Here is a 24,337-nt window from a genome sequence, read left to right as displayed (position 1 = left end):
AAAACAAATGAATATGCACGAAAAAGTAATAAAAATAATTGCGTATTCAACATATTTTTTAGAGTCTTCCTAAGTTAAATGAAATGAAAAATATTAGACCACTTAAAAGTCGATTAACGATTATATCATGTAGTTATAATTATTGTTATATTTGGAGTCGGTGTCAGCCAATAAAACCCTACAGTATATCTATCAAAAAACAATACGAGAATACTTTAACAAATATGTTTTTTACAAATTACCTTTTACACAATAATATACTGGATCAATCAAGGGGCTCGTATCGCTTCTTTCTTTTGATTGTTGGGGCAAGGGCACCATGGCTGACACCGGCTCCAAATATACCAATAACTATAACTACATGATATAATCGTTAATCGACTTTTAAGTAGTCTAATATTTTTCATTTCATTTAACTTAGGAAGACTCTAAAAAATATGTTGAATACGCAATTATTTTTATTACTTCTTCGTGCATATTCATTTGTTTTAAAATAGTGTTTTGTTTGAAGTCGGTTTTTCTTTTTGTTAAAATTTTATTTATGTCTTAATGGGAACCTTGGGGATGTCTTAGCCCAACAATATATAAAAATTAAAAGCGTTAGACAAATTGATTTCCAGAGTCGAGCGAAATTTATAAAAGTATTTTATATTATTTGCAGATCGATGCAAAGTTACAAAATATTTTGAAGAAGAAAATATTAATAAAATCTAATTACAAAATTTTTATTTTAATACATGGATATTTTTTCTTACGATTGATAGATGCCTTGAGCGGCTTGTCGCAATCACGGATGACCCTCAGCACAGGTATTGATCTGCAATGTTTATATAATGTATAAATCAGAAAAATAATCCTTTTAATTAAAAAAAAATATGTACTTTATTTAAACACATAACCTTCACACTTATTTTTTTTAAATAATAATATATAACTTCATTCTAGCAATAATAACGAAGGAAACGATATACATGTTTCTGAATATTTATATTCTGATATTGCTGCAACTGCAGATAAGTTTTTTGGCGCAACGAGTGAATATTACTCTGGTCGCAATAAATGGTAGTTTGAAGACTCTGCTTTTTGACGACGCCAGGACCGGCGGCGATGAAAGGAATCACGTAGCAAAAAGAAAACATAGTAACAGTACTATTTGCTTAGTTTTCTTTTAATAATTTAACTGTTTGTTTTAATTAATAACAAGTCTCATTTGTAATTCTCGAAATTGCAACTAATTGCATAGGAAAGGAACACAATACAGTAGATATGAAAATTAGAGATAAAACGGATAGCAGTTTGGCCGGATACCGGATATTCGGCAGACTATATGGCCAGATAGCCGGATATCTGACCGCCGGATATCTAGCTATCCGCTAAAAACGAAACTGAAATTATTTAAGTTAAGCGATACTATGACTAACTAAATATAGCAAATTATTACTCAGAAATATGTTTCTTTTAGCCAGATTTTTGTATTTAATTCTGGTTATATCCGGCCGCCAAAATACTATCCGTTTCATCTCTAATAAAAATATTACCAATTCTACTAAAATTTAATGCATCAAAATTTTGAAACAATAAATCAAAAATGTAATACAATTCTGTAGTTATGCTCTTTATTCAGAACAAGAATGTACAGATGGGTGTATTTGTAAGATACAGTACTTCACAGCGTTTTATAATATTCTATAAATTCCGTCGTTGTAGGTTTCGGATTAGATTTATAGGACATCTTGTAAATTGTCTTATTTTCCTTAAAATAGGCAAAGAAGAAAGTAAGCCACATACAATTCGCGAATTAGCAACATCTTATGTATTTATATGCGAAGTAGTTACACAGACCACAAGAGCTGATGGCGTTATCATGATGCTGGTAATCCTATTCATAGCAATTCATTTAGAAATACAACTTTATCAGATTATTACTACGTTAATTTCAAGTAAGCATACAACTACACTTATTTTATCTATCGTTTATGTGTTTTCCAAAACATATGCTCTGCATATTCATAACAGTAAACCCACCGAGACTGCATTACTTTGGATATCACGTTTCTCATTATTACTCTTCGTATTGGTTTCTTCTTTGCTTCCGTCGTCGTGGTTTCTCGTGTTTTTTTATAATTCTTGATTTTTAACTTTAAATTATCTGAATAATATGACAGTGGCTTCAGTAACGCGTACAGCTTACGTTGCAATCCCATAGATTGCTCTCGGCGCTTACACTCTTGTTTTTCTTCTTAATTCCGAATATTCATTCGTTTTTTTTTGTTAGTGTGGTTTTATTCCACTATCAAATATCTAGCCAATCATACCTTTTCCTTTTGACTTCTTTTAGAAAAATGGCTTATTAAATTTATGTTAAAAATCTCAGTACGATAATATGTACTAAGTATCTTAAGAATAATATTTAATAAAAACACACGTTTAATTACAGCCTCCACAGAAAAACTTTTTTTAAATTACACTACTGTTGTATTTAGTCTTTGGTGTATCTGTTGTATATCTTTTGTTATATACTATGTTGAACAATTTCATCGGACACATTATGAGGTAAGTAAATGTTTGTTTTAATAAATGATATTTTCGAATAATGAAATCTTAGTTAATATTAATATACATTAATACAATATCCATTATGTCTAATCCACACCGAATTATTTACTATTGTACAAATTCGTTTTATCACGAGATAAAAACTTTGCGGAGAAAAACATGTAATAAAATATCATTTATAGGACGTGGATGATGATATTCTCAAACAAGCATATACCGCTTACCTGTATGTCGGTGTGGTGAAATAAAATACGATTCTTTTTCACAAGTGGAGTACAGACCTTAGATAAGCTGTGAGTTGTGACATGTTGACAGATGCAACTAACTGACAACTTGATCATCCGAGGAAAATCAATGGAAAACGAAAGAGAAGTGGAACATGAGCTGGAGCTGTTCTCCCGGATCCTAATACTGAGCAACGTGAGCTACTCGCCGCTCAGCATGTTCACTATTGACAGACCGCTTATGGTGAAGGTAAATTCAACATCAAATACAACAATCAATTCATTTATAAATTACATCACACGTTAAATCATACCAACGCGTATGGCTCTAGTTTATGACGGGTGTTATTTTTTTACAATATCTTATAAATGTATGAAAATAGTGTCGGGTTTATATAAAATAAATAAAATTATTATCCGTATTTTTGGAAATCAGTCACCGCTTTCAAAATGAAAAAGGGAAATCGGAGAACAGTTCATAAATTTCGAAGTCAAAATTCTGGTAACTCTGTGTCTGTTTAGTCTATATTTATGTTTTAAATATTATTATATTATTGTTGTATAGTATCACCGCAAGCGAGAAAGAAGAGACAGAAAATTTACGTAATACCCTTACCCCGCCTTTACATACATAGAGATTTTTCAAAAAACTTATGACGTTTGAGAATAGCCAGATGGTTTCTTTAATAATGTTGTTGGCATTTTTTTTCTTTTTTCAGTTGTTTGGTGGTTTGATAACATACTTGGTTATAATTTTGCAGTATGGAGACCAAAACGAAAATTCATCTCAACTTTACAATAACGCGACGGGTCAAATGTGAAGCTTTAATAAAATGTTGTATTTTGAGTTTAATCACACACGAAACTTTTTAGAACACAGAAAATTTAAACAAATAATTATAAAACGATGTGCACAATTTACTTTTTTCGTTTTCTGTTTAGATTCCCCGTGTGTGTGCGTTGCGGCGTACTTCGAGATAATCTACCATTTTCATCTATATTATTTACATTGGAGAAAGCTTGACTTACAGCTATACTGATGTGTTCTGGTTTCGTGAATGAGAAAGTTTAACTAGGAACAAGGCACAAGGGGAGTAACATCTGAGTTCGAAATTTCGGTGGTGGCCAGGCAATGCAAGAAATTGTTAATATTATACACAGCGACAGTGTCTACGGCAGTACTTACATACCATCAGATGATCGATTGACCCGTCCACCAAAATAATATAATAATAATAAAAAAAAACATAAAATGCTTCTTTGATGATATAAATAAACAGTAAAACAAGAATTTGATTAATTAACCCTTTTTTAAATAAGGAATTGAATGTACTGTATGCAATGTACTAATTGTTCGAAGCGCCACCCTAAAATAATGTGGCACAAGCTGATATAGTCCCCAGTACGAGGAGCTTAAATTGTTTTAACGCATACAAATGTAAAACTTTGTACGTGCTTATTTTGCGATTGAGTCGCCATAGCAAATTTCAACAACATAAAATACTTTTTCTTCGTTAATCAAATAAATAACCTAAGTTAATCCTCAATCACAATAGTCATCTTTGGAAGTCCATTTACTCGAAACTGACAAGACGTTACCGTTAATACAATAGTATTCACTACACAGAATAACTCTTTGTACTGTTTTGTCAAGAGTTTGATTAATACTGAATTATTAATGATTGTAACAATGTTTTTAAAAGCATTCACTTGATTATAGCCTTATGTGTTGCGCCTGACACATTTAGTATCGAAAGTGTACTCAGACTGGAGGATTTTCAATTTCTGAATGCTTGGTCAGAAATGTAATAAAATTAATAAGATCGATCATAATGTAATAACGTTCATTATGACGACTCGTCTAATTATAGGATGTTACTCAAAAGTTCTTCACAGCTTAGCATTCGCTGATGTTGCTAAGGTTTATTGTGTAGTGATTTCAATAGTTATGATGTACTTCAGTATCATTGAATTAATGTTAGCGAAACAAAACGGAGCGTTCATTATAATTATCCTCAAGAAAGTGAGTCTGATTTTAAATAAAACTAGTTATACCGGATTTGAATCGCGTATATTAATTATTTTTGGCATCCCGACGTTTCGAGCACTTTACAGCGTTCGTGGTCACGGGAATACTGATGTTCGAAATATTGTGGGTTCGCTTGAAATCTCTTAGAATAGCGATGAATAACTTTGCTAGCACTTCAAATCCTGAAAGCGAAACACAGGTCGAATTGTCAAGTAAGAAATTAGTTGAATATTTGATTATTTATAGCAGAATACTCCAAAGTATCAAGAATATTGGTAACGCGCCAAAGTTTATGGTAAGTATTTGCAAACAGATTTGAAAAGATAACATTTAACGACTTTCATGCAGAATATCAGTGAACTTATGTTCATAGACAATCTTGAATTTTCAAATGACTAATGACGTGTCACTAACGCTATTTCAGATGGTGATAGCCTTACCGACTTGTTTCATTGCTTTGCTAAGTACTGTTGATGTTGTATGTCGGAACATTAGATCTAAAGTAAGTACAATCGATTCATTCTTTATTTATTTGCTGATACTTACTATACTACAGAATGTACAACATTCACAGTTTTTCAGTCGTTAAATCTGGAATATCTTCGCAAATATTCATTCAAATTAAATTCTCCAAAGAGCCTTATTAATCTATTTTAAATGCACAATGCGTTTCAGATACTTAATCGAATAAGCATTAATACTGTTTAACTTAAAGTCGCTTCAAAAATAAGCTATTATTATGGATTATCCTTAAGAGATAAACATATACCATTATTCACTTTTTGAAGACCTTTTTATGTAAAGTAAATGTAAAAATCCGTTGTGCAATTTGAAACATACATAGAGACTGACAACGGTAAGCCACTTTGTTTTATGCAAAACTAGCGTCCAGCCCCTGCTTCGCACGGCAATACTTTTCGATTTCGCGCGCTTTTGTTTTTCGTCATATTTGAATATTATAATCAACTAGCGCCGCCCCGGCTTCGAACGGGTGCGATACTGATACTAAATATACTACATAATTTGTTTATTTACGACATAATATTGCAAACTTCTAAAATTATCAGTGTTTCTTTACTATATTGTTCATGTATTAACAAAACCTTCCCCTTGAATCACACTATGTATTAAAAAAAACCAAGCTCCAAATATAACAATAACTATAACTACGTTATATAATCATAAATCGACTTTTAAGTAGTCTAATATATTTCATTTCATTTCACCTAGGAGAACTCTAAAAAATATGTTAAATATGCAATCATTTTTATTACTTTTCAGTGCATTTTTATTTGTTTTAAAATAGTGTTTTGTTTGAAGTCGGTTTTTCTTTTTGTTAAAATTTTTATGTTTTTTTTTTAATTGTTTCATTTATATGGATAAAGGAATCGCCTGAAAAAACACATATTAAAATTCAATTGAATATTAACAATTTTATGATTTTAAATTATTGTAAAATTGACATATGTGTAGAAATGTTATTTTTCTTTACAGTTCATTGGTATGTTTACTGTTGAAGTATTTCTCAATATCGTTCTGCTATGTGTTCCGGCTGTTTTTGGGGAATTGAGAAGCGCTGAAGCGGATAAGATTAAAGCTGATATGATCAAACGATATAGAGTTTGTAATAGTAAGACCAATGCTTTCATATTGAGTTACTCACACATCCTTATTCCTGAACGTGCGCACCGTTTGATACTCGTTGCTATGCAACGCTTTTGCTTTTTACGCTTAAGTCTTCTCATATTTCTTAGTTGTTCTATTTTCTTACTTAAACGCTATAACTGTACCTTCGCTATATCTTTCTTGTATATACCTTCTGTGCTTGTAAAAATATATGTGTGTAAAAACTATATCGTTTAATTTATCGCTGCTTAACTTTTCATGTGATAGTTAAATTCAACTATAACTTTCTTACTTTGCCATAACTTTTATGATTTTTTGTAATGTACCCGATGAAAAGTTTCACTGTTTTCGTAAGTGTTCTCGGTTTAAGGCACATTAAATATAGGTACAGTACATTTTCGTTACTCTGTGGCGGAAACTTGATTTAGTTGCTTAATAATACTACACATTGCTGTTTCGCGGTATAATGTGGTATCAACACGAGGGATTTGCACAAAATCGTGTATGTGATTGTACATTATTTCCAGATGACGCGATGCGCAATAAAATTTTGGACGGAATCAAATTCCTCGAAATCTGTCCGATGAACTTCACCGTCTGGCGCATCTTCGCCGTCAACTTGTCGCTGGTGCTGTCTCTCATCGGCGTGTACACCACGTACACGATTGTGTTGTTGCAATTTCATCATTTAAAAACTTAAAGGAGCAGAGCACGCGTTCTCAGCCTTGTTGTGTGTACAATACAAGATATTTACGAGTGTAAGATTGATTTGAATCAAGTCATTACTTATTCCATGAGACAATAAAAAATAAATTTGGCAAAAAATAATTACATTGACTTTCGTTTTTTATTTACCCCGCACTGATATGATATACTATAGACAATTGTTGTTCTTTAATGATAATTAAACATGGCTAAATTACTTGCAATATTATTATCATTTTCTTAAAGATAGTCACGCTTACGGGCTGGAATAGGTGTGGTATATAGGTGATTGGGTTGGTGATATAATTGTTGTCAGGTAGGCATGAAAAATTCCACATGTTCTTTGTTCCATAGTTCTCTAAGTGGGTTTTCGAAGAGCGACCTCTTAATTAGTGTTAACTTGTTCTTAAATTCAAATATGAAAAGAATATGTTTTCATGTTTATATTTAAAATCGAATATAAGTTATTTTCATTAGGAGAAGAACCAGCTGGATCCGTCATACAAATATTTTCAAATTTAAATTTGCAGTGTTATTTCTGTATATCTTAATCTCATAATATCAAGAAGTGTTATAATATTCATAAATCATATAGTATATACGATTTGATTTAATTATTAAAAAATTAAAGAATGTACTTATGGATATAGAATCGAAGATGAGGGTAGTTGCACAAACAGTAGTTTCCGACTTTCTTGTTGGGCCATCTTGATATCATCTATATTACTAAGCGTTAGTCGTTGCTTCGAAAAATAAATTTTATGTACATTGTGTTCAAACTGATTACAAAAAACTCCTTAAATACAAAAAAACCGCTGAGTTTCTTTCGCCGGTCCTTCTCAGGTCAGGGTATTTTCATATCCGAACCGGTGGTACTGTTTCTATTGAATATCAATAAGAAAGTGTAATACTTCTATATTGAATATAGTAATTTGAGTTTGAGTTTACAGTTTACTTTGCTCAAACAATTTTCCTGTTAAAAAAAATATTCAAGAATCAAACTACAATGCGGTACTTCAAGCCACTATTTAGTTTTAGCTAGTGAGGTTTTTAAGTGTTTCAAGATTTAAATAAAACGCCAGGTTGTTTTTCAGATAGGTCTTTCTAAAACTATATTTATTTTCATCAAAGTCTACAAGCCTATTTATCGGAATCAAAATACAAAATTATTTTTTGCGACTTGTTTCACTTTTCCCATCTCTTTTGCACATACTGTACCATTATAACAAAGTATGTAGTTATGAAGCTTATCGTCTGTAACAAACGTTATCAAAATAGAAAACAATTATATATCATAGTCCTTCACTGAGAGTCGGTTCACTCGGCTCAGACAAATCAAGAAAGCAACATTGCCATTTATAATATTATCAGTTCTAACGGGATCGACATTCCAACTGGCGTCATATTAAAATTCAGCTTAGTCAAAAGTATTCGCATCTCTTTGACCTACAAAAATAATTATTTCAAATGATATCACTTAACAGTAATATATACTGGCTCACTTACAGTCCTAAACTGTAACATGCATCTCACTCATATATTATATTGTCACGCTTTGTGTTCTTGTGTTCCGGACTGATTGAAGAGTGTGCCGATGCAACTACAGGTACAAGGGATTAGATATCTAACTTTCTAAGGTTGGTTGGGTATTGGATTGCTAGTACTCCAACAACCTTACCTACCTGTTTAACTTTACTAATGTAAGGTTGATAATTTTCAAGTTGCTAATGTCTTTGGGCAGTGGTGACCATATACCATCAGGTGGCATATTTGCCTCTCCGTCTAAATACGTCATTAAAAGTCTTTAAAGAAATTGACGAAAGTCAGTACTCATAACTTTTACACAATGTTTTTAAAGTCATAAATAAATCTTTTAAAATCAATTTACCTCCGCACTTATTTGATGCCATGGTTCAATGAATAAAACAGCCATAGACAAATGATAAACACACCAGAACACCTGAACGAATACAGCCAAAGCGTGATACTTTCCTCCTGCTTTAGAAATGAGAGAACAAAAAAAAAAAGATTATACCAAAAACCCTCAATTCGACTGAAAAAATTAAGAGAAGTAAAATGAGTTCCAGGTGTAATATATACAAATCAAATATGAGTAGTCTATGACATTGAAGAAAGCCATCGTCATAAACAGAGAGTTTGCTGAAAACGAAATAAGCATGATGATCCCCCGGGTCCCTTCACCGCTTCGCAAACAGACACATAAGCCCTCGTTAGGTCCCGGAAACGTGTCAGTGACAAATGGCGCGCCGCCCCTGAAATATTATTTAAAACAGAATAAAGATATTAACATTTATTTATCAAAAATCAAAAATCAAAATAAACTTTATTCAAGTGGGCTTTGACAGTGAACAAGCACTTTTGAATCGTCATTTAACAATTAAGGGAAGGTACCACCGGTTCGGAAAGTAGATTCTACCGAGAAGAACCGGCAAGAAACTCAGTAGTTATTCTTTTTCAACATTTAAAAAAATACAGTCATGTTAGTTAATACAATTATTTAAATTAATATATCCTGCCTGAAAGTCAAAAGGTATTAATTGCACACCTTTATATTATCATCTACAAAATCTTGTATCGAGTAATACGCCTTTTTTACCAATGTATTTTTTATAAACGATTTGAATTTACGAGACGGCACAGTTAAAAATGTCTGCGGAATTTTATTATAGAAACTGATACCTTGTCCCAAGAAAGATTTATTGACTTTGCGGAGTCGGAAACTTGGCGTTATAAGCTTATCCTTACTTCTAGTGCATATACAATGATTATCACTGACTTTATCGAAGTGATCAATGTTACTGTGAATATACATGATATTGTTGTAAATATATTGCGACGCAACAGTGAGTATTCCCATTGTATTCTTTCTAACATTTGGTAGGGTAAAAACTACACATTTTGTTTTTTGAGCATTCAAAACTAATTTATTTACTTTAAACCAATCGCGTATCTGTGATAATGCACCGTTTACATCCTCATAGTCAGTTTTTTTCCTGTCAACCTTAAAAATCAGTGAAGTATCGTCAGCAAACTATGGTACAGTTTTTAATATCTAATTTAATTTTTTACTTTTTTTCTTTGTAACTATATTATATCTATATCGACTATCAAAATTGAGAAAACATCTAAAAACAATAGTGGCCAACAGTTGGAAGAAATTAAGTATAATAGATACATCATCGTTACATACTTACCAAAATTTGACTTGTCTATCCATTCTCTGAGCTTCAGACTCACTGTCTGCAGTATGTAATATACGTCAAAATTTATAAACATATCCTCCATAAACAGTAGATATATTCTGCAGTACTCAATATAAATCATAATGTCGAAAGCTAGCACTAAAAAAAGTCTCGTATGAATTATAAGACCTAACAAAAAACACAATATAATAATGAAGAATGTTACTAAGTATGCCAAATCGCTTGAATTTTTTTCTCTGCAAAGCCTGTATGTATACAAATACACTAGGCATTTTATGGGCATTCAAAGTTGCGAAAAATATCGAGTCCCGCTAACAGCCGCGCGAGTGCTGTGACGTCATTTCACAACGTTCCACGCGGGAAGCGCACCGCTTAGTATCAAGACGCCAGCACTTTTGATCATAACTTAGTTCCCCGTCGAGATACGAAAATGTTTATAGAATACTTATTTTTTCTCTTTGTTCATTTTTTTAATTTTCATTTTCGAGAAAAGTTACGACCTCTAGCGCGCCGCAAAGTTAGTAAGACTGCCCGGTTTCAATTTAGCCACCACGGTATCCACACGTAAAAATGGATGAATGGTTGTTCAGAGAATTGTTGCTATACAAAATAAACGATTAAACTAGCCAAATTATAGATCAAACACATAAAATTTGTTAATCAAATAATTTCTATGAATCAAAATTAATAATCACACTTGGTCATCTTTCTTCTTCTTCGTGATTATCCTTTTTTTTCTTCGTACCATTTCTCCTAGAGTATTTTGAAACCGGTATTTCGAAAGCACACCAGGCAATCACTCCCTTGTTTTTCTATTATGAGAATGTCGTCTTCATACTTTTCTTGCAAATGTTTTTTAACTGTTCTGACGTCAGGAACGAACTCTCCATTTTATTGGTTCATTGAGTGAATTGCCTCCATCTCCTCGTTTACTTTGTCCCCGTAGGTCGTCCTTTCTAATTCTCCTCCTCAGGTAGAGCATGATATATATGAGAAATACATGTTCGATGGTATGGAGCTCCTGCTGCGACGAGATCAGATATACCATGAATACGCTATTCTAATCGATCATAGCTTCATAGCTTTTATCCATTTTTTTTTTGCATTTTAACATCCTTTGGAACTATAAAAAACAACTGTTCCGGCAAATAGTTAGTTGTATTTTTACATTTAGGCACAACACATAATTATGTGAGTATGAGCGACTAATATTTGGATTGAACATTTTGAAAAGTATTTAGGTATAATTTCGAGGGCGTGGGTGCGCAATTGCGGCCGGGCTGAGTGAGCCAGATTGAGCGTGTTCAACAATGACGTTACACCGTCACCGACAGCCCGCGTCGTGCGTTACAACTTGTTTTACTTATAGCTCGGAAACTAATCGACGTATCGAATCAATTCTTCCACTGTTATTTTTTATTTTTGACAGAAAATAAAGATTGCTAATAATCAAAATCAGTGAACATTCTTCATTGCGAGGCAAAGAGGGATAGCTGATTGAAAACATCAGTTATCATCATCAGCATCCTATATTTTTCCATTGCTGGACATAGGCCTCTCTAAATGCACGCATACTGAAAAAAGCACACTGTGATCTTACTTCAGCTACTCGCATTCAGTTTCTGCCAGCCGTCTTGCGTAAATCGTCACTCCACCGTGATTGGTGACATCCTAAACTGCGTTTGCTAAGACGCAGTCTCCACTTTAGTACATGTTTTCGCCAACGTTTATCGATTCTTCTTTGACGGATTGCCTCATTTTTGATGAGTTTCCTCAGATAAACGCCGAGCATAAACCTTTCCATAGCACGCTGAGCAACTTTAAACTGGTGGACCAGCCTTGCCGTGAATATCCACGTTTTGACTCCGTATGTCATGGTGGTAGGTCGCACTATTCGAAGACTTTCATCTTAAAGCACTGTGGGATCGTCAATGTAAAGAGACACCGTAACCTCCCAAACGCTGCCCAGCCTAGCTCTTGTGTCACTGCTCGATACAATGTTAAGGGATTTATTTGCTACATCTGCACTTAGACAGACATGGTGACGGCTTCGTAGAGACATCTCATCACTTGTATATATCGCCAACCAACTTGGCAACGCTGCAGGGACTCCAGAACAGTCCAGATTTCAACCGAGTCAAATGTCTTCTCATAGTCTACGAATGCAAGACACAGGGTCGATTATACTCATTGGGCTTCTGTATAATCTGCCGCACTGTATCCGATCGGAAACCCCTTTTCCCGGGCTTGGAATTCGTCGTCGAATCTCCTTGCAAGACGGTTCGTGATCCCTCTTGAAAACAGTTTATAGACGTAGCTCAGTACGGATATGATAAGATAGTTCTTCAGCAGGGTTTTGTCTCCCTATTTGAAGAACAGGGCTACCACAGTCCTACTCTACGACTCCGAAGTTATCACTTCGAAGGGGAAAAAGCTTCTGGAATTCCCTGAGTATCGATTTACCTCCTGCTTTGAATAACTCTGTAGTAACGGCGTGCTGTCCAGGGGATTTTCCATTTTTAAGCTGTTTAAGAGTATGCTTGATTTCGCCAATACTGACTTATGGCAGGTCTTCGGACAAATAACGTGTTAATGTAGCTCTAGAATTGTCATTTTCGGGATCAGGTCGAGATGCATGTGATGCGTATAACCGGCCATAGAGGTCCTATATTTCTGAAAGAACTGCCGGGAACGGCTTGGAAGAAACAACTCCTCCACTTGCTGTGGCCAACTTCGTCAGGTGGCTCCTTCCAAGAGGTTGTACGAACACCTTAGACCCCCGATTCTGCTCGATTGATCTTTCAAGAGCATGATTATTGGAGAACCGAAGGTCGTGTCGTACGCGCCTGATGATCTCTTGCTAGCCTTTAGATAGAGTTTCTTTGAAGTCGTATTTTCGTTGGCCCAAAGACTCTTCCGACTGTCTGAACTTCCTGCCTTTACACTGCATGCCACAACATGTCGTGCCTTCTACCCTGAGAATTCGAAATACATTTTCTAGATTCTGGTTTACGTCTGTTTTGGTTTGACTGGAACATTTCAGATCCCACAAGTGCTTAGAGCTGCGCTGGTAGGAGCGTGGACTTCAACAGATAGACACACTCGGCTTTAAAATTGAAATCCAGAGAGCCTCGGACAAGTCTGTGATTACTACCGGTATTTAACCTGTTGAGCACTGAAACGTCTCTGAATATGTGCCTCTTGTCCGTCATAATAAAGTCTATTTCCTTTTTGGTCATAGTGTTGGAGCTTTACCACGTTTACTTCCTTTTTGAAGGAGGAGTTCATTCAATAAGAATCCCTCCCGTTCGAGTAAGTTGACAAGGATTTGTTCCCTATGATCCCTTCCAAATCCATGGGGTTCTACTACATTTCCTCCACTACATCGTCCGAGGTCGGTGCGTACACTTGCACTAACTTGGAGCTGTATCTCTCGGTGAGCTTTATAAGGAAGTACGCTACCCTTTTCGACACACTAGAGGTTTCCACAACGTTATCAGCTAGAGACTTATGAACCCCAATGCCACTTTGGGTTTGTATCTCTGAAGTACATTGGCCGGGTGGCCCGATTCGAGAGTTACGGATATCGTCTCCCTCTCTACGGACTAATTTTCCCAAGTTCCAACTCAAGTTTGGCTAGATGCGAGTCAAACCGTAGCGTGTCTCCGTTGTATTTCACCAGGGTCAGTCGGTTGTGACTTACGTGCGTTGTTGTGGCTTGCGTGTGTTATGCATAAGGAGGAATTTGCCGTAATCGCCACGCTGGGAAGGACGCAGCTTCTCGCATCGGTGACGCTGCTACCCGTTACCGGCCTGGGGTATTTCGCTACGCCTATTACCATTATTTATTATTTTATGGTTATACTGCCATCAGTCGGTCACCAGAACCTCGTTTGCTGATCGGCAGGATTCACCACGGGCAGGTGAAGTTTGCTTGGGCTTAGGGGTAGTTTGCGCCCCCTTACATCCCCAATACTAGTACTTATGCTGAATGATAATGATTTTCAAATCCTTCCGAAATATTTCCTCATGATTATTTAGTCCTTTTAGCTGGGCAGACTTATAGATGGACCCGGTGATATCATCAGTTTTGCTTGTCCGGATTTGAACCGTGACATGTATTTTAAATGCAGTTACAATACTGGTAAAGAACTCACATGCATCGTTTTCGAAAGCGATATATTTAGAAATTGCAGGTAGCCCGATCATTGAAATTAAAGTTATTGCATTTATTATAGCAAATACACTTTTGTTTCGTTTTATGTCCGATTGGCCATTTAAATTGTAATTAATCTGAAATATAATGGTTACTACAAAATTATTAATTTTAAAATTACTAAATTATAAAGTACTACAGTCACAGTTATTACACTATAAAACAAATGTATTGAATTTTGAAAAAATTGCGGGAAATAATAATATTAAATACTTTATTGAGTAAATTTGAATGTTTCGCTATATTTTTCATGCGGTAGACGCTCCCATAAGATCCCACTCCGGTTATAAACATTGTTGCTAACATAGTGAAAAATGTTCCGACAGGAAACGATGAAAACACCTCGAAAAACTTAGCAACATCTTGGTACATCCATGCTGCTTCACAAATATCTAAAATGAGGAAGAAAAGGGTTAAAATAAATTTATAATAATTAAACTACGTACCATGTAATTATAGAAAATGAGCAATTAGAATAACTAATTTCTTGAATAATCTTACGCAATCCGCGTGTGGGAATACAACTTACGAGTGCAGACCGATAGGATGTAACCGTATATAGCGACTCGTCGGGATACAGTGACTATGTAGCCTCCACGGTCGTGAGCGAAGCGTAGCGGAGCAAGCCCCAGGGCTCGCGACAGGCGCAACACGACGGCCAACGCACCCTGAACTTTACATGCTTCATCCTGCATCTTCACACCTCTTACCGAGTGGTCAAGTTCTTTATTCATATTTATTGCAACTAAAATCTTTTAAATTACAATTCTTCTGTTAGCAAATTGTGTTTATAATTGGTCGAGTTAAATGTATTTTTGTATATTTAGTTATAATTTTCACGACGAGGACGCGTTAGTGGACTGCGCGTACTTTCTGAACAGATTGCGCTACTAATACAATGTTGACGTTAAATAAAAAAAATAATGATGATGATGAAACGGAAGCTGGTAGATTATGATAACCTAACAGAGACTGTTACATAAGTCCATTAAGATAACATCCTAATTATTGAATTTCTATTAAAAAAACAGTTTGCTAAAATGTGCCCAGTGTGTGCTACGAATTGCCGCTTGAAAAAAAAATACAAAAATTACTCATAAAAATATTTTTTTGAGTAATCTTTGTATTCAAGCGGCATATCATAGCACATACTGGGCACATTTTAGCACATTTCTTTTTTAATAGAAGTCCAAAATTGCGGTGTTAATATTATATAATGGACATCTGTTACTTGGGTCCTAATATAAATAAATGGGTCCTAATATAAAAAATAAATAGGTGTCCTACTTAATTTTAGGAACTAACTGAACAGGTTTTACCTGGCTTAATTTATAAAATGTTATCTATAACTTACAAGCCGTCTATCCACATTTTATCCCCTCGAGGAATGAATTAAAAAAACTAAGCAATGTCCTTTCTTGGGACTCAAACTATTTCCATAATTATAAAATTACATGTAAAGGGCAAACAAAGGTACTTTCATGTTTATAATTTTAATATCGATAAAAACGTATATTCTTGTTCAGCGTATGACTCGTGTGTTCCGTTGCTTACTGATGTCTGTTATTTTGTCATTATAAACTGACTCGCTTCCTAAAGGTGATAAGAACCGAATCGATTGTATCAGAGTTAATGTTTCATTAAAATCAATTCACAAGTTATATTTTTACGTTATAATCAAACAAAAAAGTTTATAGTAACACCTATAAATTTCCCCTGCTGGGCTATGACCTTCGCTCCCTTTGAGGAACAGGTAAGGAGCATATTCCACCACGCTACTCCAATGCGGGTTGGTAGATACATTCGCCGAGCTCCGAATGAATTATAAATACAAATTAAGCTCATGAAAATTCAGTGGTTCAATACAAAGGACTCTGTATTAATAAAAATTGCAATGACTAATTTCAAGTAATTCTTCCTTCCGATTTCCTATTTTTTATTTTATTGTAAACTATTTAAATATATACTTCGTTCTCTCATCTACCTTAAAGTTGCCTGGACGGTCTCTCATTGTTTTAGCGATAAAGATACCTCCATAGATAAGCCAGAACGAAGAGACAGAGAGACCAACAGAGAACAATTGATAAAAATGTTATTTTCGTATATGTACCGGGTATACATACATATGTATTTGGTATAAAGTGATTGTTTTATACAAAAAGTCACTCCAATTTTATAATGTGTATAGATTTGGTTCATTTAAGGAGATAAAAAATTCGCATAGCTGATACGAATTTCTAATCGCTGGATGTTGCTTCCAGAAACGCTTCATAGAAAAGTTTACTATGTAATAAAACTACTCCCATAGCATTAATTTGTCACTATATGAATTTACTAATCGATAGATATATTAATTATCCGCTAATTGTATTTTAATTATATACTTTTACCGCCCATCTCAGAATCTCGTTTTCTTCTCCACTCCTCGTTTAAAATCAACCGCCTTTTGTTTTTCTCGTGCCAGGCAGTACCAGCTCGCCTCACCACGACACAAAAGGAAGTGACGGGAGTGCCACAATACGGTGTCGATAACCGAATCAATAATCATACTAATAAATTTTATTTCAATTAAAAACGTGACGTAACGTTTTTAAAATTACTAAATTTTATTGTTTCAATTAAAATTATATAAGTACATTTAAAACACTCTTTAATGATACGAAAAAATATAATAAGTGGTTACGTTAATATAATATATATGGGCGCAAGTCGCCATCTATCGGTAATCTATATATATAAAAATGAATCGCTGTTCGTTAGACACGCTAAAACTCCAGAACGGCTGGACCGATTTGGCTAATTTTGGTCTTGAATTATTGGTGGAAGTCCAGGGAAGGTTTAGAGGGTAAGTAAGTATGATAAAAACGCTAGGAATATAATAAAAACAACAACTTTGTTTTTCCTTGGAAATAGATTTATTAGAGAATATTATCATTGATTTTCTATGATTATCGATGCTAGATAATAAAACATTGATGTTTTAATATTGATTTTGTATTATTTAAAACATCGTTACATCTATTTTTCGAATCTTTATATATAAAAATAAGTGGCATTTTTCTATGTCACTTTATAACTCAAGAACGGGCCCACCTATCCAAACCAAATTATCAGGGTTTGTTTGGACTATTTAGCAAATGGTTTATGTGAAGTTTGCACAAAATCGGTCGAGTGGTTCTTCATTTATTACATTTTTTGTAACAAATGAATTCAATAAATGGCGGGTCATTTTGTTAATGGATACTTTTTAGACGGAAAATTGTACTGTCAAATTAAAAGTTTGTATTAATTGAAAATGAGTACACTCATCCACCAGTTTCAATTGATAAAACGTCTTATTTTAATTTATTAAAATAAAACGTCTTATTTTAATTTATTAAAATAAGACGTTTAAAGTAAATAGTACGTTTTTTTTTCCAAAAAAACATTTAAAAGTACATCGTTTATTTTCATGTTTAAATATACAGAAAAAAGTTTGTGCCATTAATTTTTATTCGATTATTAATTATATCGACTGATGGTTCGTCCACAAGCACAAAATTATATCTAGAGATGTGGTAAACTATATCATCACCAAAATAGAAACTGAATGTCTTAATTTTAATCGTTTCAACCAAGCAAAATTAAGATCCGAAGAATATATTCATTTGCAAGATGCGATAGCGAATGATGCTAATGTGAATGATATCGGGCGATTGACTATATTGCCATCTTCGTTTATTGGTTGGATGGCATGGCATATAAACGAATATGCACAAGACACAATTTCATATGTACGAAAAATGGTCGACCGGATCTGTTACATGTAATCCTCAGTAAGATGATATTAAAAACAATTTATTTGAAGAACAGTCGACATGACATAAGAGCACGTATTTTTCGGCAAAAATTGAAAGCACTTATGGATTTAATTGTAGAATTATGTATATTTGGAGAGGTGCGTTGCAATATGTACTCCATTGAATGGCAAAAAAGGAGTTTTCCACATGCACATTGCATATGTATCAATTTGGCTGATACATAAAATAACTCCGGATCAAATCTATAATGTTATCATAGCTGAAATTCCCGATCAAACTCTTGATCCAGAGGTATTTTACGTTGTCATTAAAAATATAATACATGGTCCATGCGGTGGGCTACATATGAGTTCGTTACATCTAATTTTCGAATTTCTTTCAGTTGGAAAAAAATGCCGATGTTATCAATTAACATCGATGTTTAGAGCTTCATAAACATGTTCGGTATTGATGTCATTATCAGCTCCATAATCATGTTTTTGTAACATGGGTAATCCCTACATTTTCAAATATTTGATGTTGCCCCCGTTGTTCAGAAATCAAATTGAAAGAATAGTTATATCTTTATAACTACATATTAATTCACAGGAGGTACCAAAAGAACCTTAATTTTAACTAACTTCAGTTGTTTACTGTCTATCAGATCATTTTATGTACATAGATTGTTTGATAAATCTTAAATTTTGTCAGAAAACCAAAGTCATCGACATAGCTCGCCAGATTAGTAAGCTGAAATGGCAGTGCGCTGGCCATATTTGTCGCCAAACCGATAACCGTTGGGGAAAAAGTGTTCTAGCGTGGAGACCGCGTCTTGGCACACGTAGTGTAGGACATCCTCGGGCACGGTGGAGCGACGACTTACGCAAGACGGCTGGCAGGAGCTGGATGCGAGTAGCCTAAGAACGATCACTGTGATCGTTCTTAGGCGTGCAATGGAAAAGCCTATGTCCAGTAGCGGACGAAAATGGGCTGATTGATTGATTGAAGTTTTGTCACATATTACATTTATGAACGTAACCATAATATTTGACATTTGACAACCAATAAACAGATCGATCCTTTATCGTCTATCGATTCCTTTTATGACAAAGAGTGCATCCTATTATCCCCCTACATATTATTATATTCTTTGCTTCTATCTTTGTGAGTTGACGGTTACCGCTACGTAACAGTGATATTTCAAGTTACTTGCTCTATTTTTTTAAACTTTAGTTATAGCGTGTGCCTGAGAACTTTTCTTACTTTGTTTACGATGACGAGGAGAACACGACCTTACTTAGGTCGTCGCAGTCAAAGTATGATGACCAGATGACCAGAGAAAGACAGATCGAGAAAATAGTTATATTTCTGTGTCACAATTGCGTTCTTTAGTGACTGACAATGAAATAGACAGGCTTAGGTGTGCCACATCGAACGCAACAAAAGCGAGCACGAGTTAATGGAATTGAGAGATCCCGCAGACGCAGTGCTCCTGTGATCCTGGAACGAGCTGCATTCCACTATGATCCGGGAATAGATTATTGTGCCGACAAATTGGTAACAATTGGTTAAATGACAATAATTTGTAAATATTGTGAGGCGTTCAAATACAGTGGTTAATCTATTGGATTACGTTGTGCTGGAGGCAAAGTAAAATTACCAGAATTGGACCCACCACCCTTACGATCAGATCAGATCCCTTACGCTCTTTAGTTTCTGGGATGGGAAATGATTCTAAGAATTTCTTAGTCAACATTCAAAAATATAATATTATATAAATATTAAAGTTTGTAATGGAATATGTATCAGAAATATTTATTTAAGAAATCTTTAAAAAATCAGTTATATATTCGCTACGTGCGATGGTTTCTATGCACATCACATTTGGACTAAGTTAAGCATTTTGATTATGGCATTACGAAGTTTGCCGGGTCAGCTAGTGATTATTAAATAACGATATTTATATTTTAAGTTATCGTTTATATTATTATATTTTAATTATATAAATGTCTAAGAAGCGTAAATATGTATTTTAATATCTATTTGTAAACATGATGATGCTATTTATCAGGCTCTAATAATTAATAGAGATTTGATTGTTTTATTCTTTGGAAGATGTGAGCTGATGTCGCCATTTATCGGCATTGGTTTTAAAATATTAATGATATTAATTTATAATTATATAATGCTAATTATCATTTTAATGTTTCTATTTTATTATGTAAATTTGTAAAACACTACAGTGTAATAAGTAAAACTAAAATGTGGATTCGTCATGCAGCGCCATCTATAATGTGTCATAACGGACTATGTAATAGAAATGTTGGTTTATATTACTTATAAGTAATTCACTTGTAATTGATTACGAGGTGTATTTAAGAATAACAATCTTATAAATATTCATTATTAATATTGAACTGTATTTCAAGAATGAATTTACAATACTTGCATTAATTAAACGAAAATATTATTGTATATATGTTAACAAATAAATAAATAAATAAAATTAATTATAAAAGTTGTAGTTGTGAATATCCGTTTGAATTATTCTAGAATAACGCTTTAGAAACGAAGATTGTTTTAGCGACGACACATCGCATTGACACTTTTTCGAAGAATTTACTTAATTTTATAAAATTGTTTGTTGTTGTTGTTTGCAGATGAAGATAATTTAAGCGATTTTTCAAAACAAATATTTTTACTTTTAAATTTGCAGTTTTATTTACACATATTTCAAACTTAAAATTGAAAAGTGTTAATGTTTACAACTCATATTCATAATCTAAGCAAGATTATATTCTCGTTATATTCTCATTTAATTATTACAACATTAATGGATATGCTTATGAATGTAAAATGTAAGATGAGGGTAGCTTCACAAACATTAATTTCCGGCTTTCTCTTTGGGTCGCGCCGATATTATCTGCATAACGAATCATTAGTAGCTATTTCTGATGAAAAGTCTGATGTGCAATCCATGCTAAGCTGATTATAATAGGCTCCTTAAATAGGTATCCCTTAGTTCTCTCACTCTTACATTAAAAAAGGTCTAAGAATCAAACTGTAGTCTCGTACTTCAAGCAACTTGCTGGGTTTTAGCTGATAATGTGTATTTCAATGATCAAACAAAATTCTCTCCTTTGATATCGTTCAGTGTTTCCAGGATATGGAACTTTCGTAAGGTCTGTTAAGTTAGCAAAATTTGCATGTCGATTTTTCAATGGACAAAATTATTTTCCTGCTAGTTCACGAGAGCGCTCTATTTTCAATAGTAATTGATCACTTCTCCCATCTGTTTTGCACAGACTGTACTATTATAACAAAGTACGTAGTTATAAAGCTTATCGTCTGTAAAAAAACGTTATTAAAATAGAAAACAATTAAATATCATAGTCCGTCACTAAAAGTGGCTTCACTTGGTTCAGACAAATAAGCAAACCTATTTTGACATTTATGATGTTACAGGCTGTGGTTATTACGGCGTTAAATAAACAAGGTATTCTATTATAACCACCTTTGTGAGAAGTGATCTCTGAATGGTGACCAGGTCCAGCGGAGACATCGTCGGCTGGTTGAGAAGAAGCTGTTTGAACATCAGGTCCAGTTCTAAAGGGATCGTCTTGCCAACTGGCGTCACATTAAAATTCAGCTTAGTCAAAAGTACTCGTATCTCATTGACCTACAAAAAATATTTACCAAAAATTATATTCATATCATATCATTTAGGTACGTTTATTATTTTTTATACTGGAATACGATGTTTTCATCTTGATCAAATAACCTGTACTTTTGAATCATCATTCAACATATTACATTAAGCGAAGCCACGACCAGGGCGATAGTTAACCTATGCGAGGCCCTAGCCATATTAGGCCTGAGACCCCGTTCATTTTGACAGAACAATATTTTATTGGAGAAGACAAAGCAACTTTCATAGTTCTGTTTAATTTTGAAAATGTGCAGATGTTTTAATGATTTTAACATGACACTTGTTGACAAAGGTCTCGGGAATCTTGGAAAATAAATCTTTTAAAAAACCATTCACCTCCGAACTTATTTGATGCCATGGTTCAATGAATAAAACAGCCATAGAAAAATGATAAACACACCATATGACCTGAACACATATGACTGCGGTGTGATTACTTCGTCCTGCTTTAGATAGGAGAAAAGAAGAATTAATATCATTTAATAATGAAGGGCAATAAAACCATTTTCAGTAATTATACATACAAGTCACAGGTAAAAAGTCAATAAAGTTGAACAAAGCCGTCGTAAATAACAGAGAGTTCGCTGAAAATAAAATAAACATGATGACGCCGCGGGTGGCGTTCAGTCTCTTCACCGCAACGCAAATGGATACATAAGCCTTCGTTAGGTCACGGAAACGCTTCAACGATAAATGGCATGCCGTCCCAGGAATATTGTCTGAAACAAAATTACAAAGTTAGTAATCCATTTTTGGAACCAAGTCAAATTTAATCCGTGCAAAACTCAAGCGAGTTCAGCGCCAAGAGATTGACTTTCCGAAATATATCTGTACCCAACAGTATTGCGCTTCTTGAATTTAGATGTTAAAGAGTTACTTTAACATCCAAATTCAACTTTGGACACTGCACTGAATCAAAAGTCGTACGTCACAACAGATAAGCTTCTCAACTAATATCAAGCCCAAATTAGATCGTCCATTGAGTACTGCAGTCATTTATTTTGCCAGCTTTATGCTTTGGATTCTGTGTATCGTCGTACTAGAAGGGTCATTGGCAACTAGTCATTGGTAATTAAGAAACTCCAGAGCTTGTCACACCATCGTAAGGTTACCTGTCTGTCGGTAAGTGAGCTCAAGAACTATTGTATTTGGTTCCATCTTTACAATCTTATCACAGAACAGCTAGGCATCGGTAAGCATCTGTACCTAGTTGACGTACTTAAAACACATACGAAATGATTTGCTTCCTCATAGGAGTTTCACAGTCTTCAGTTAGGGTCTGGAGCCCCCTTCCTATCTCCGTAGTTTCCACCACCAACAATATGCGTACCAAAAGGATCCACGGAGAGTGGCTGACTTGTTCAAAATCGGTGGGAGGGACATCATCATTGATACTCACTTGAATTAGTCTTATTTACCCATTCTCCGAGCTTCAGACGCATTGTGTGAAGTATATAACAAACATCGAAATTTATAAACGCATTCTCCATATGCAGTAGACATATTTTATAATTCTCAATAAAAATTACGATTTCGAAAACTTCCATTGCCCCTAAAAATAGTCTCTCATGAGTTGGTAATGCTGACAACAAAATCAATAATAACAGTCATCGCGGGGCATAGACGTGTTGTCGAATACCAGTACTAATACGGAATGATGATGATTGCCAAATTTATCCGAAATATTCGACATAAAGCATGATGATTTATCAAGTAGCTTTGTCAGATTGATAAATGGGCCACCTGATTGTAAATAGTTAAAACCAAGATATTGACATTGTAAGAAATATCAACCATCACTTACAACGTCGTTGAACTTGGCAAATATGACGCTACTCTAAGCTAAGCTTGCTGGGTTAGAGACGCCTGCAGTTACACTTCTAACTGTAATACGCACGCTTTTGTCTGGAATTGACTGGATTAGGAAGATGAACTTTAGTTTAAATGCAGGTGTGACACTGAGCGACGACTCTCGGGAAATTGCATATGTGCCGATTGACGAACTTACATCTTGCTTTTTTAAAAGTGACGTATTTATAAGTCGCAGGTAATACTATCAATAAAATTGTAAGTAGAGTATTAATTATAAAAAATAGACTTTTGTTTCGTGTAACATCCTTTTTGCCATTTAAATCGTAGTTTATCTGAAATATATAATGATTAGTAGAAAAATATTCCCAAATTATTATTATTCAGTCATACAACTTGCAGTGAAAAAGAATCTCAACCCCATAGTCTTACTAAAAGCAACTTTGATTTTAATTTGAAA

The 24,337-nt window shown here is 34.2% G+C and overlaps 1 pseudogene; it reads right to left on the bottom strand.

The window, feature by feature from the left end:
* Positions 1-12,551: 12,551 nt before the first annotated feature.
* Positions 12,552-15,314, bottom strand: LOC124533061 (annotated as a pseudogene).
* Positions 15,315-24,337: the final 9,023 nt, after the last annotated feature.

Source organism: Vanessa cardui, chromosome 10 (genome assembly GCF_905220365.1).
Source record: "Vanessa cardui chromosome 10, ilVanCard2.1, whole genome shotgun sequence".
NCBI lineage: Eukaryota > Metazoa > Arthropoda > Insecta > Lepidoptera > Nymphalidae > Vanessa > Vanessa cardui.
This window is presented reverse-complemented; position numbering and strand designations above follow the sequence as displayed.